The following is a 14,591-nucleotide window of genomic DNA, read 5'->3' as shown; positions in this document are numbered from 1 at the left end:
GAGTCTCATCTCCCATTCCCTTTAAATACCAGTTGAGCTCGCGTCATGGCGGATTCACTATTTACATGACGGAATTTGATAGTGGAAAGACCGAACGCGTCTCCAGAGCGCAAACGGAGAACATCTACGGGACAAGCCGGATTCACCATATCTTTATGTACACAATAATGATCTTTTACATTGTAATCCTTTTATTTTAAATATTTGCCATGTTTGTGTGCTGCTGCACGTCCCTGTGTGTGTAATAAGCAGAGTTTATGCGTGTTGTGGACCCGCCTATAGGCGCACATTACTAATGCGCTCATTAAATAACATAAAAAATATTGCGCAATTGACTTTAGACCAGGGTTCAGTCGGTCAATGGCTCAGTCTATTTCTGTTGCCTCAAAATAGCAACGCACCAACAATGCGCCAGAACACACACCTCGTTTTCAGACCAGCAGCACATGGGCCACAAATGCATTTGCTATTTGCTGCAGGACGTGAAATGATAACTGCGTCGGGCTGAAACTAGCAAAAAACACTTGAGTCACGCTTGGCGCTGCATTGCTCCGGGTGTAAGATAGGGCCTTTTGTGTTTCCATGCACGGAAGTAAACCCGGAAATCGAGGGTAACAAGGATATGATGTCATAGACAGGCCACACAATTACACGGGACGTTACACTAGCTAAAATTGCCGATTTCTGTGGATTAAAACTTTGTTGGAAACATTTGGGATAATATAAGTACACAAGTCAACAAAATATATAACATTGTTGTAACGGTTTAATACTTTTGTGCCTTTAATAGACAGCCTAAAGTCTGTAATGGTTGAACAAATCAGGTGCAAAATATACAGTAAACCTGTACATATACTACACATTCTCATCCCCAAATTGTCACTTTCAAACATTCTTCAATATCCGACGCACAAAGCACCCTTTAGCGTCCATATGAGACGCTTCGGTTATGGGTAGGTTTAGGCGTCATGTAACTGACGCTTTCGAAAGTTCGTCAATATCCGACGCACAAAGCACCCTTAGCGTCAATATGTGACGCTTCGGTTATGGGTAGGTTTAGGTCTGTGGTAGGGTTATGCGTCACATATGGACGCTAAAGGGTGCTTTGTGCGTCAGATATTGAAGAAATTTTGAAAGCGTCAGTATATGACGATTTGGGGATGAGAACAGTCTGACATATACTACATGATGCAAATGTTGTATTATTTGGCTTATTTTAAAGTTTTATTACTTTTTGTTCCTGAAATCCACTCACAATCCACCCTGATTTTTTTTGGATCAAAGTTATCCCAATCAAACTTTTGAACAATGAATAGTGAAGATTTGATCTAGATCAAAAGACTGGGTTGCATGATCTAATCCAATTTCAGAACCATTGTTTAAGTATTTTAAGATTTGTTTCAATCCGATAACCAAAAATCCAGAGCAAAACTGCTGGTTTGGGCATTTAGCATCATTGAACTCAAACCTGCCATGATGATGCATCTTCATGCATGTTTGAATATGGTAAAGACTCATATGTGTGTGAATATAGTGACCAAGTCATAATGTTATGATACTTTTGTGATGCTTTTACATCTTGACCTTTAAACACAAGAAAATCCCTTACCACTCAAGTTATCACTTATAATTTACAGTGACAAACGTAAATTGATCTTCCCAGAATCCTTTGTGTGGCAGCTCAAATTAGTTCGTTTTTCAGTTTCTTCTTTACTTTTTCTTTTAGGGTTTTATGTTGTTAAATGACTGTGTTATCATAACAGTGCCTTGTATTTTGTATGACACTGTGCTTTTACGAAGTGTTGCTGTTGTTTTCAGGCTCTACTAGAACAGGTTTTCCTGCTTGAATGTTGATTATTTTCCTCATATTCTCCACTGTTTAATCTCCTCTCTTCCCAGTCTGTCAGTAACGCTCTGTTTAGTTCCTGTCTCTATGAAGCCCCTCCTTCTGAAAAGCACACTGTGCTCTGATTGGTCGGCTGGATCAGTGTGTTGTGATTGGTTGAGCGCTTCGAGTGTGTTTGGAAAATGTCCCGCCCCTTTCCATAACCGGCAGTTTAACACACTACTAACTAACTCAACCAAGCCCCGCCCCTTTATTCTGCGCATGAATTATTTAAATGAGGAATATTGTGACGTGTTTGTTCCCGGAAGAAACTCAAGACTACAATGGAGGCGTTTCAGGGAGTTCAGAAACACTGACACTGATATAGAGAAGAACTCCCGCTGGAGGAAACCTTTTCAAACAGCAACATTACACACTAAAGAAAGCATAACATAGGTCCTCTTTAACACTGTATGATAATCACTATATGAAGGTGAGTAAATAATAACAGAATTTTCATTTTTGGGTGAAATATTCCTTTAAAAATGAGTAGCACATAATGTCCCGTTCACAGGAAGTGACATCAGTGACCTCTCGTGACCTTTCCCCTCAAGTATTAGGCTCAGGGTGGGAATTATACCGCGGCCACGCGGCCATGGCCGCCGTTGCCCTACACTTTGGCCTTCATGCCCCGTGAAAAAAAAATCATCGTACGCAGAGCCGGATTAACGCAAAGGCAAACTAGGCACGTGCCTAGGGCCCGATTGGCGGGATGGGGCCCAGACAGAGGGACAAAAAAAAAAAAATTTCAAATGTCCTATCTACAATTTATTTCAATATTTATTAATTAACTAAAAATAGTGACGATGTTTATCTTAACCATAGACTGTAACATTACTGCAGTTAAACCAATTAATGTGTCCGTTACAAAGCGGGTGCCGGCTTCTGAAAGTATGTGTAACGAACGCATCCATCAGGTGCTGCGAGGCAAAAGCCTAATAAGCACACAAAGAAGCACAGCTCATAATGCAGGTGTGTGAGTTGTCGTCATCTATTTTGGAGTGATTGCAATGTATTCTAAATATAAACTTGTACTGTAGATCAGCGTCATTTCTGGAAAAATCATTCACCGCTTTATTACGAGTTTAAAAGAGCGCGAGCGTCATTAACGTGCCCAGACGCGACGCTTTGAATTTGCGCGTAGCCTACAATGAATAAAAAAGCCAACACACTACAACATTTTTAAATGTTTCAAATAAAGGATCTCATATCTATGGGTCTATCTTCTAAATTCTGCTGATGATTAGATTATACCCTGACATTACGCCAATAATATCAGTTTATATATTTTTTTCTGCTCAGTAGCGATCGTGTCTTTCTCTTCCACTTGATTTGTGTATAGCATATTTAAGGTAGCAATGCAATATAAAAGCACTTATGCTCATCTACTGAAGTGGGATTCTGGAACTGTGAATAAATTGAATAAAACAGCAAAATAACAACAACAACAATAACATCTTCATTAAACAAAAAAGAGATTACCTAAAGTTTGATTAATATGTAGGCCTACACACAGTACCGGTAAAAGTCTGGACCCATTACTATTTTTAATGTTTTTTGAAAGAAGTTTATTATTATGCTCTACAAGCCTGCATTTATTTGATCAAAAATACAGAAAAAACAGGAATATTCAGCAAGGATGTGTTAAATATATAAAAAGTGATAGTGAAGACTTTTTTAAAACAACTTTTTAATAATCAAAAATCCTGAAAAAAAGTATCACAGGTTATAAAATAAATATTAAAGGAGAAGTTCACTTTTAAAATGAAAATTCTGTCATCATATACTCACCCTCATGTTGTTTCAAACCTGTATGAATTTCTTTCTTCTGCTGAACAGAAAGGAAGATATTTAAAAGAATGTCAGTAACCAGACAGTTTTTGGGTCCCATTGACTTCCATAGTATATTTTTTTTCCTACTATGGAAGTCAATGGGACCAGAAACTGTCTGGTTACTGACATTATTTTAAATATCTTCCTTTATGTTCAGCAGAAGAAAGAAATTCATACAGGTTTGAAACAACATGAGGGTGAGTATATGATGACAGAATTTTCATTTTAAAAGTGAACTTCTCCTTTAAGCACCATTTCTAACATTTGATAATAAATCAGAATATTATAAAGTTTTCTGAAGGATCACGTGACACTAAATTCAGCTTTGCATCACAGAAATATAAAGTATAGTAAAATAGAAAACCATTATTTTAAATTTTAATAATATTTCACTATATTATTTTTCTGTATTTTTGATCAAATAAATCCAGGCTTGATGAGCATAAGAGACTTCTTTCAAAACATTAAAAATAGTAATGTGTCCAAACTTATGTACAGTGTAAGTAAAAATATACTGCTTTTAAAATTAAATGTTGTATAAATAAAAAGGTTAGGAATCATATTTGTTTCAAGTGTTTTTTTATTGGGGGTGGGGGGCCTCCAACATGAATTTTGCCTAGGGCCTCCTAATGTCTAGAGCCGGCCCTGATCGTACGGCCACAGTGGCCTGTGTGCCCTGGCCCTGTCCAAGTTCCATGTATAAAGCGCCAGTGCGGCATAGTGGGCTTGCTTTGAATTACAGCGAGCCACCCAAGTAGTCTCTGAACTTCAATTAGTTCGTGGATTCGCGCAGGTGCAGTGTAGGGCTGGGCGATATATCGATATAAAAAATAGATCGATATATTTTTGAAATGCGATATGGAATTAGACCATATCGCATGTCGATATAGTTCAAATTTGCGCTGTGATCCTTGCTCCCCCGCGCCTCCTTTTCCACTCTGCGTGCGTGTTTAGAGCATGTTATGTTATGAGAGGCGAATCATTCAGAAAATCCAGCACAATAGGACTTTCTTGTCCTGTCAGCCTGTCAGCCGTTATCCTGTACTCGTAGCGCACACTCTTCAATTGCACGCGCAAATGCGGCGGCGCGCGCGCTGCATCGCCTCACTGATCAAGTGCAAAATAAACTACGAGCATGCAACGCCGTTACGTTGTAAATTACACGAAATAAAAGTAATGCAGGTATGATTTTCATTCTATTCACCAGGAGCAGTTTCCATGTTTCATTAACAGTTATTGTTAATATTGTGTATTCACCATGGTAACTGTCCTTTCCATATTAACCCCAAAATGCCACTATTTTTTCTTTGTGTTATTTTTTATATTTTTAAATGACTGTAGTGGCTCATACCAACAACAAAAACTAGTTTGGGACTGCTATTTAATAACTTTAGCATAGGCCTATTGTTTATTTATTAGTACTAGTCTTTACTATTAGTCATATTCTTACAATTTATATATATATATATATATATATATATATATATATATATATATATATATATATATATATATATATATGTATATATGTGTATGTATGTATATAGGCAAATTATAACATGTTTACAAAAAATTTGTTTATAGCCTATATTGAATGTAAACTTTGATAATCATAATTAATAACTCACATTCTCACATGATATAGAGGACTGAATGAATATTTTGAATGCTTTTATTGGCATTTGTGTTGTTTCTGAATGCTTTTATTGGCATTTATGTTGTTTCTATTGTTGTGTGAGGGTGTATACCTTCTGGATGTAATGGCCCTGTCATATGGCCTTGGTGCCCCTAAAAAAAAAGAAAAGGTGGAGGCCAAATGGCCTTGCCCCTAAAATTACATAATTCCCACCCTGATTAGGCTCCAATCAAACTTCCTGTTCCACAAGAGTGTCTGGCAGACATTCAGAGTTTCACTGAGCAGGTTTGGCCAATGATGCTAATTATACGCCTGCTCTTTTGTCTAATGCACCTGCCTCTTGACATTCCCAGACCAAAAGCTGGGATTGTGTTTTCGGAGCAGGATAAAAGCCGGAGGAACCGGGCGACACGAGACGCCACGCTGACAATAACTCAGTGACACCAATCCATCATGAAGTCGAGGACAAAATCCAGAGCTTCACAAATCACGCAAAGCTCCATCGGGAGTGTGTTTCCCTCACAAACGAATCCGCGGTGGGAAAGTAAACACGTCGGGAGTGTTTTGGTTGGACTGCCAGAGAGATTTTCATAACGACAGAGTCGAATAATGAACGAGTCTTCCTTCTTAGTAGAAATATTTACATCTCAAAAGGAAGAGTCCGCTGTCAACTTCCCAAAGAGGCTCTTAAGACGATTCCTTTCAGAGTTGCATTGAGAAGCAAAGAGACTATAGAAGTTTGGCAGGAGTTCTCGTATACGCTTCAGACTTCAGTCCTGCGCTATTTATGATATAAAACGAGTGACTGCTTAAATCTGAGGTGGTTTTTGAAGTATAGTAAATAGAGAGACTATAAATGAGAGATCAGATCATATGATATACAGCTAGAGATCAAAAGTTTGGGGCGTATAATAGAATTTCTTTCAAAGAAAAGTATGATTTTGTTCAGCAAGGATGCATTAAATTGATCAAAAGTGACAGTAAAGATGTTTAGAATGTTAGAAAAGATTCTATTTCAAATCAATGCTGTTCTTTTGAACTTTCTATTCATCAAAGAATCCTAAAAAAAATTAAAAAAATCACGGTTTCAACAACAATATGAAGCAGCACGACTGTTTTTAACATCGATAATAATCATAAAATGTTTCTTGAGCAGCAAAAGGATCATGTGACACTGAAGACTGGAGTAATGATGCTTTGATCACAGGAATAAATTACACTTTACTATATATTCACATAGAAAACATTATTTTTTACATTAAAAACAATATTACTGTTTTTACTGTATGTTTTTATCAAATAAATGGAGCCTTGGCGAGCAGAAGAGCACTACAGAAATAAAAATTACTTATCTTGGCATGCAATAGTATGCTCATGCAGTACAGGCCAAAAGTTTGGACACATTACTATTTTTAATGTTTTTGAAAGAAGTTTCTTCTGCTCATCAAGCCTGCATTTATTTGATCAAAAATACAGAAAAAAAAGTAATATTGTGATATATTATTACAATTTAAAAGAATTGGTTTTCAATTTATTATACTTTAAATTATGATTTATTTCTGTGATGCAAAGCTGAATTTTCAGGATCATTACTCCAGTCTATCACATGATCCTTTAGAAATCATTCTAATTATGATGATTCATTATCAAAGTTGGAAACAGTTCTGCTGCTTAATATTTTTTCATAACTTGTGATACTTTTTTTAGGATACTTTGATGAATAAAAATTAAAAAAATGTAAAATAAAAAAAAAACACATTTTTTAAAAATCGAAATCTTTTGTAGCAACAATATACACGACTGGTCAGTCATTTTTTAAAAAATAAATCAATACTTTTATTCAGCAAGGATGTGTTAAATTGATAAAAAGTGATAGTACAGAAGATTTATATTATTAGAAAATATTTGTTTATTTTGAATAAATGCAGTTCTTTTGAACCTTTTATTCATCAAATATATTAGGCAGCAGAACTGTGTCCAACACTCATAATAAACCAGAATATTAGAATGATTTCTAAAGGATCATGTGATAGACTGGATGTCACATGTGACACTGAAGACTGGAGTAATGATCGTGAAAATTCAGCTTTGCATCACAGGAATAAATTATTTTTTAAAGTATATTCAAATAGAAAACTATTATTTTAAGTTGTAATAATATTTCACAATATAACTGGGGTTTTATTCTGTATTTTTGATCAAATAAACGCAGCCTTGATAAGCATTAGAGACTTCTTTCAAAAAAAAAAAAAAAAAACGTAATGTTTCCAGACTTTTGACCTGTACTGTATTTGTTCAAAAAAACTGAAAAAAATTGTTTTGTAAAAGCCATTTTTTTGTGAGACCTCAAGTAATATTCTACTGTATATATGATTTAAATTAATATAATTCATACCTTACCTTATATGAAGCCTGATCTCACAATACACTTTATGTAAACATAACACACACACACACACACACACACACACACACACACACAGAAAACCTCTAAATGACCTTTTATTACAATGGCTTCTGAAACCACAACAATTTTTGATTTGCAAAACTCAGAAGGGAAAGTCAAACATCTCGGTTTAAAGTGTCACTGATTAGAAAGTTTCTGTGTGATTTTCCTCTTTCGATATTCACAGTAGAAATGAAAAAAAGAAACATAATATGTATGTGATTTATATTATGTTAACATATGTATATTATATCATTATTTAAAAATGTTTTTATTTAATAAATATAATTAATGTGAAATACTGTGATGGAAAAACATATTTTATAATGTTAAGAATTGGTTTATACCTGTCATTATTTTTGAGTGTTCTTAATAAGGTTGAACATGATAATGAGAATCTTGAACATTGTTGCGGCTGTAAATAAAGCTTATTAATCAGAAGTCAGACGAGGTCACAACCTCTTCAAAACTGCAGTGAAAACGCACCTGCATTGTTTTCCTCTTTTCCCCAGAGGACGTCTCGCTCCATAGCGCACAGATGGCAGAGACACACACGCTGTGATGATAACACACACCTCACACACCTTCGTGAAGACAGGAAACAAAGCAGGAAGTGAGGAGGAAGTATGAAAGAGTTTCCCTTCTGAAATGACCCTTTGTGCTCAAGACCAGCTTTCTTGATCTGACCAAAAAACACGAGTTCAAAGCCCCTCTCATGTACGTCATGTGACATGTCAAAGACCACATGATTCATATACTCTCTAAATGATGTAATTGTAAAAAAGTGTTGAAAACTGGGGAAAACCCGCTCATTTTTCATTCCCGAAACAATACAGTCGGACACAATGCTTGTGGGAATTAATATTTCAGATTAATAATGCTCATGATCAGATGCGTTCAATTTCTAATGCCTCTAAATAATTCAAAAACACTGCGGTTCAAAAGTTTGTGGTGATTGATTGTTTCATTTGAAGAAACTGATACTTTCATTCATCAAAGGATGCATTAAATTGATTAAAAGTGACAGTGTTTATAATGTTACAAAAGATTTATATTTTAAATCAATGCTGTTCTTTTGAACTTTCTATTCATTAAATAATCTTGAAAATAAAAATGTATCACTGTTTCCATTAAAATATGATGATAATAATAATAATAAATGTTTCTTGGGCATCAAATCATCATATTAGAATGATTACAGGAATGCATTATATTTTATTATATATTCATATAGAAAACAGCTATTATTAATTGCACATATTTACTGTATTTTTGATCAAATACATGTATCTAAATAAAAATAACCATTACTACAATCAGTACTAACATACACACACACACACACACACACACACACACACACACACACACACACATACACACACACACACACACACACATACACACACACACACACATGGTTAGAGGTTTGTGTGTCAAGACCACATATTTACTTTCTAATCTCAAGTAATTTATGAAAGTGTTTGTATTTGTTTGTCCTGTATTAAGCGTTCGACTCTTCAGTCTCTAGAGAGATTTGTGTTCTCCTCCAGACAGAAAGGAGAGATGTGCAGATCTTCTCGTCTCTAGCGTTGTGTATCAGCGTCTGATCACTGACTGGATGAAGTGTGTGTATCACCTACAGTGCTGATTTATGAAATCTCCGGTTTCAAACCAGTGTGTCCACACAGCACAATTCAGAAGGTGCAAACCACAACACACACACACACACACACACACACACACACACACACACACACACACACACACACACACACACACACACACACACACACACACACACACACACACACACACACACACACACACACACACACACACACACACACACACACACTTACTCACTCTCTCACACACACACAGACACACACACTCACTCACTCTCACACACAGATGCACACTCACTCACAAACACACTCTCACGCACACTCACTGACTCACTCACAAACACACACTCTCACTGACTCACTCACTCACACACACACACACACACACTCACACACACAGATGCACACTCACGCACACACACACACTCACTCACTCACACACACAGATGCACACTCACTCACAAACACACTCTCACGCACACTCACTGACTCACTCACTCACACTCACTCACAAACACACACTCACTCACTCTCACTGACTCACTCACTCACACACACACACTCACACAGATGCACACTCACTCACAAACACACTCTCACGCACACTCACTGACTCACTCACACACACTCTCACTGACTCACTCACTCACTCACTCACACACACACTCACACAGATGCACACTCACGCACACACACTCACTCACTCACACACAGATGCACACTCACTCACAAACACACTCTCACGCACGCACACTCACTGACTCACTGACTCACTCACTCACACTCACTCACAAACACACACTCACGCACTCTCACTGACTCACACACACAGACGCACACACACACACACACACACACACACACACACTTACTCACACATTCACAGACACTCACTCACTCACTCTCACACACACACACACACACACACACACTCACAGATGCACACTCACTCACAAACACACACTCACTGACTCACACACACACAGATGCACAAACACTTACAGACACACACATACACACACACACACACACACACACACACACACACACACTCACTCACTCACACACACAGATGCACACTCACTCACACACACACACTCACACAGACACAGACACTCACTCACACACTCACACAGACACAGACACTCACTCACTCACTCACACAGACGCACAAACACTCACTCACAAACACACTCTCACGCACACTCACTGACTCACTCACTCACACTCACTCACAAACACACTCTCACGCACACTCACTGACTCACTCACTCACAAACACACACTCACACTGACTCACTCACTCACTCACTCACTCACACACACACACTCACACAGATGCACACTCACGCACACACACTCACTCACTCACACACACAGATGCACACTCACTCACAAACACACTCTCACGCACGCACACTCACTGACTCACTCACTCACACTCACTCACAAACACACACTCACGCACTCTCACTGACTCACTCACACACAGACGCACACACACACACACACACACACACACACACACACACACACACACACACACACACACACACACACACTTACTCACACATTCACAGACACTCACTCACTCACTCACTCACTCACTCACACACACACACACACACACACACACACACTCACAGATGCACACTCACTCACAAACACACACTCACTGACTCACTCACACACACACACACACACACACACACACACACACACACACACACACACACACACACTCACAGATGCACAAACACTTACAGACACACACATACACATACACATACACACACACACACACACACACACGCACATACACACACACACACACACACACACACTAACTCACACACATGCACGTTGTGTTTTCATGTTTTATGGAACCTTTAAATTCCATAGGCATAATGATTGTTAGACTGTAAACTGTATATTCTCTCCAGCACAGAAAATGTTCTGCATTTTTACATTTTCAAAAAAACACATATATATGTCAGGACTCGGATTTGATCACTCGTTTTGTTTTCTTTTCTCTTGTTTGGTTTCTGTCTCTTCCACGTTCGACCATCTCTCGTTCTCGCTCACATGTTTCTCTCGGTCTCTTGATTTCTCTGCTATATATATCTATACTTTGTTTCCCTCTGTTCTCTGCCAGTGTGTTTCGTGTTTTCAGCCTCTTTAGACATTATTTGGTTATGTTAGTTTTTCTGTTGCGTATGTTTTTCTCTTCAGCCCAGTTGTGTTGCGGTCGCCTGCTTTCCCCTCAGAACTCACCGGTCTTGGACAGCTCTCCTGGTTCTGGTTCTGGAGTCTGGATTCTTGTCTTGTGGTTCTGACTATCAGCCTGATCTTGATCTTGATCTTGAGCGTGAGCTTGGGTTTCTCTGTTCGTCTGACCTCGACTCTCACCTCACGACTGGATATTATTTGCTGATGGACTGATCTGGATTTCGACCCCTGTGTGTTTGACTTTCCCTCTGTCTATCGCCCAGAGTTGGTTTGGAGCCCAGCAGCTCGCACTCTTTTAGATTTGTGTTGTAATAAATTGAAGTTGATTCACAATACACATAAATGCAAGCTTTAGAACATAAAGCTTTTAAAAATTCACTAACATTAATATAGCATTATTGATTATTTTCTTTCAGTTGTCTTCTCAAACTTTCATCTGTCACATGGTGTAATCCACCATGAAAGACTTTAAAGGCCCACTGAAGTGCCTTGATGTGTTAACTGTGTGAAATTTCCACTGAAACAGGAAGCTAAGGCGGGACATATTTAATGGCTCCTCCCCCTTTTCAAATAGCCAATAGCGTTTGGTTTACCTCACACGTACTTGACAGCACCATGGAAGCGAATCCGAGCCCTGATGATACGTTAGAGTCTAGAGAGCATTTGATTGGACAGAAGATGTGATGAGAAGTGGTGATGTCATAAAAATCAGAAATCCATTTTAGCGGAAGTGAGGGACTAAGTATTGAATGCTTATATCTCCTACATGAGAATTTTGTCATTGTTTTGGAACACACCAGCTTATTCATAACCTTAAGGCTAACATATTCACACTAAAAGCTAAAAAACTAAAATTTTGATTTCAGGGGGCCTTTAACAAAATTTAACAAGATTACTTTAGGCTTAGCCTAAGATATTATTGTTATAAATGTATAATTGCAAATGTCCCACAGGTGTGGGGGAGGGGCAGTCTTAAAACATTTTTATAAATCATAAATTCAGATATTTATTCTTTGTAATGAGTGAAAAGTATTGATATTAAAAGTTAATTGTTTGTACCTGATTGTATTTTTATTTTATTTTTTCATATTGTGATTTTTGAGCAATTGAATTGAATCCAATTAGGGTCAATTTGACCCATTCCAACAAGATCATACCCAGAAATCAAAGATAACATGAGGGTTAACCCCCATGTTATGTTGCGGGTCAGTCTGACCCATTTCAATTTTTGAGTTGACTTATAATGTTTTCTTGACATTTTGTGAATATTTCTCATTTAGGGTCAAGAACATGCATGCAAAGTTGTACACACATAATTACTATTATGATTGTGATGTTTGGGGGTCAATTTTACCCACATATTTTAATGTTTTAAAAATTATTATTATTTGTACTGCCTTATGAAGCTAAACAGAAGCTTTTCCCCACTTATGTCAATAAAGAAAAATACTTAGATGGTAAAAACGAGCGATCATTACTATTTGCAATCCATCTGAAGTTCTATTAAAACTATGTTGCTGTTTTTTTCTTGACATTTTGTGACTTTCTCATTTATGGTCATGAACATGCATGCAAAGTTTCAGTGCGCTGATGTGATGTGAAATATGCATAAAGAATTTTTATACGATTTTGATGTTCGTGGGTCAATTTGACCCTCAAAAGCAACTGTACAGACACAAAATGACAACATTTCTTTGCTGTATGTCAGCGCTCTTCAGCTCTAGTCCTGAAACACCAGTTTCTTGCTGCGTTTAACAACTTTTTATTTTCAATATTTGCAAAAACAAAACAGGTTTTTACCTGTTAACGGTCAATCCTCCTTTTTGAGCATTGACATGAAAATGACTTTTCCCACTTAAAAAAGTAAAGTTAAAAAGTTATAGAATTTTAAGTTTATGAAAATACAAAAAAGAAAAATAGAATTTTTATATAAAATATATATTTTACTAAACAAGAAAACTTCAAGAAAATCAAAGCCAAACATCTGAACAAGTTCTGTTCCAACTTTTAAGTTGATATCTCAATAAATGAGCTTTCAGTAAGATTTTTTTTGGCGCAGCACCAAACTTTTCCACTATGACATCCAGGCTCCACTTGACCATATAAGGACTCTTCGATTTCCATATATGTTTTGAGTGCTCTGAACCATATATTTCCATAATTTCCCAAATATTTCTGAAGTACACATCCTATTCAGAAGTAGTCGTTAATATTTGAGATGAATTCAACCTTTAAGACCCCCCCCCAAAAAAAAAAAAAACACATAAGAAACAGGACGTGTGTTAAAATTTGGAACCACGTCACAAATGGAGAATCTATCGCTATTTATCTATTGCTCGGTCATTTCTTTTGAAAATCAGTCACCAAATATGAAAACTAGATTCTGAAAGTTTTCAAATGATATATAGTTACTTTAGGATTAGCCTAAGATATTATTGTTAAACATGTATAATTGCAAATGTCCCACAGGTGTGGGGGAGGGGTGGTCTTAATTTTGTTTGATAAATCATAAATTCAGATATTTATTCTTTGTAATGAGTGAAAAGTATTGATATTAAAAGTTAATTGTTTGTACCTGATTGTATTTTCATTTTTTTTCATATTGTGATTTTTGGGGAATTGTATTGAATCCAATTAGGGTCAATTTGACCCATTCCAACAAGATCATACCCAGAAATCAAAGATAACATGAGGGTTAATCCAGGAAATCAAACACCACAAACTCAGGGATACATACACGCACACGAGAACCTAAACTAGACACAGGTGCAAATCATCCGTAACCATGGAAACAAGCACGAACACAATCAGTAACCTAGGAGACAGATAAGCGGGAAGCAATGGAAACAGGAACGGAACACAGGAAAACTAAGAACAGAACATAACCCTTTTCCTGCCTAGGAAACGTTTAAATTCATGACGTCTCTAAATCTT

The 14,591-nt window shown here is 37.1% G+C and overlaps 1 long non-coding RNA gene across 2 annotated transcripts in view; it reads right to left on the bottom strand.

Annotated features, from left to right (window-relative positions):
* The window catches only part of LOC309499858, a 55,111-nt gene extending 43,258 nt beyond the window's left edge, over positions 1 to 11,853 (bottom strand). For both annotated transcript variants that reach the window (XR_014206370.1, XR_014206371.1), the window contains exons 1-2: positions 11,703 to 11,853; positions 8,287 to 8,384 (exon numbers count right to left, since the gene is read on the bottom strand). This is a non-coding gene — a long non-coding RNA (uncharacterized lncRNA). The remainder of the gene's footprint in view (positions 1 to 8,286; positions 8,385 to 11,702) is intronic.
* Between the last annotated feature and the right edge of the window lie 2,738 nt (positions 11,854 to 14,591).

The sequence above is a fragment of the Leuciscus leuciscus genome (assembly GCF_965113295.1).
Source record: "Leuciscus leuciscus genome assembly, chromosome: 5".
Classification (NCBI taxonomy): domain Eukaryota; kingdom Metazoa; phylum Chordata; class Actinopteri; order Cypriniformes; family Leuciscidae; genus Leuciscus; species Leuciscus leuciscus.
This window is presented reverse-complemented; position numbering and strand designations above follow the sequence as displayed.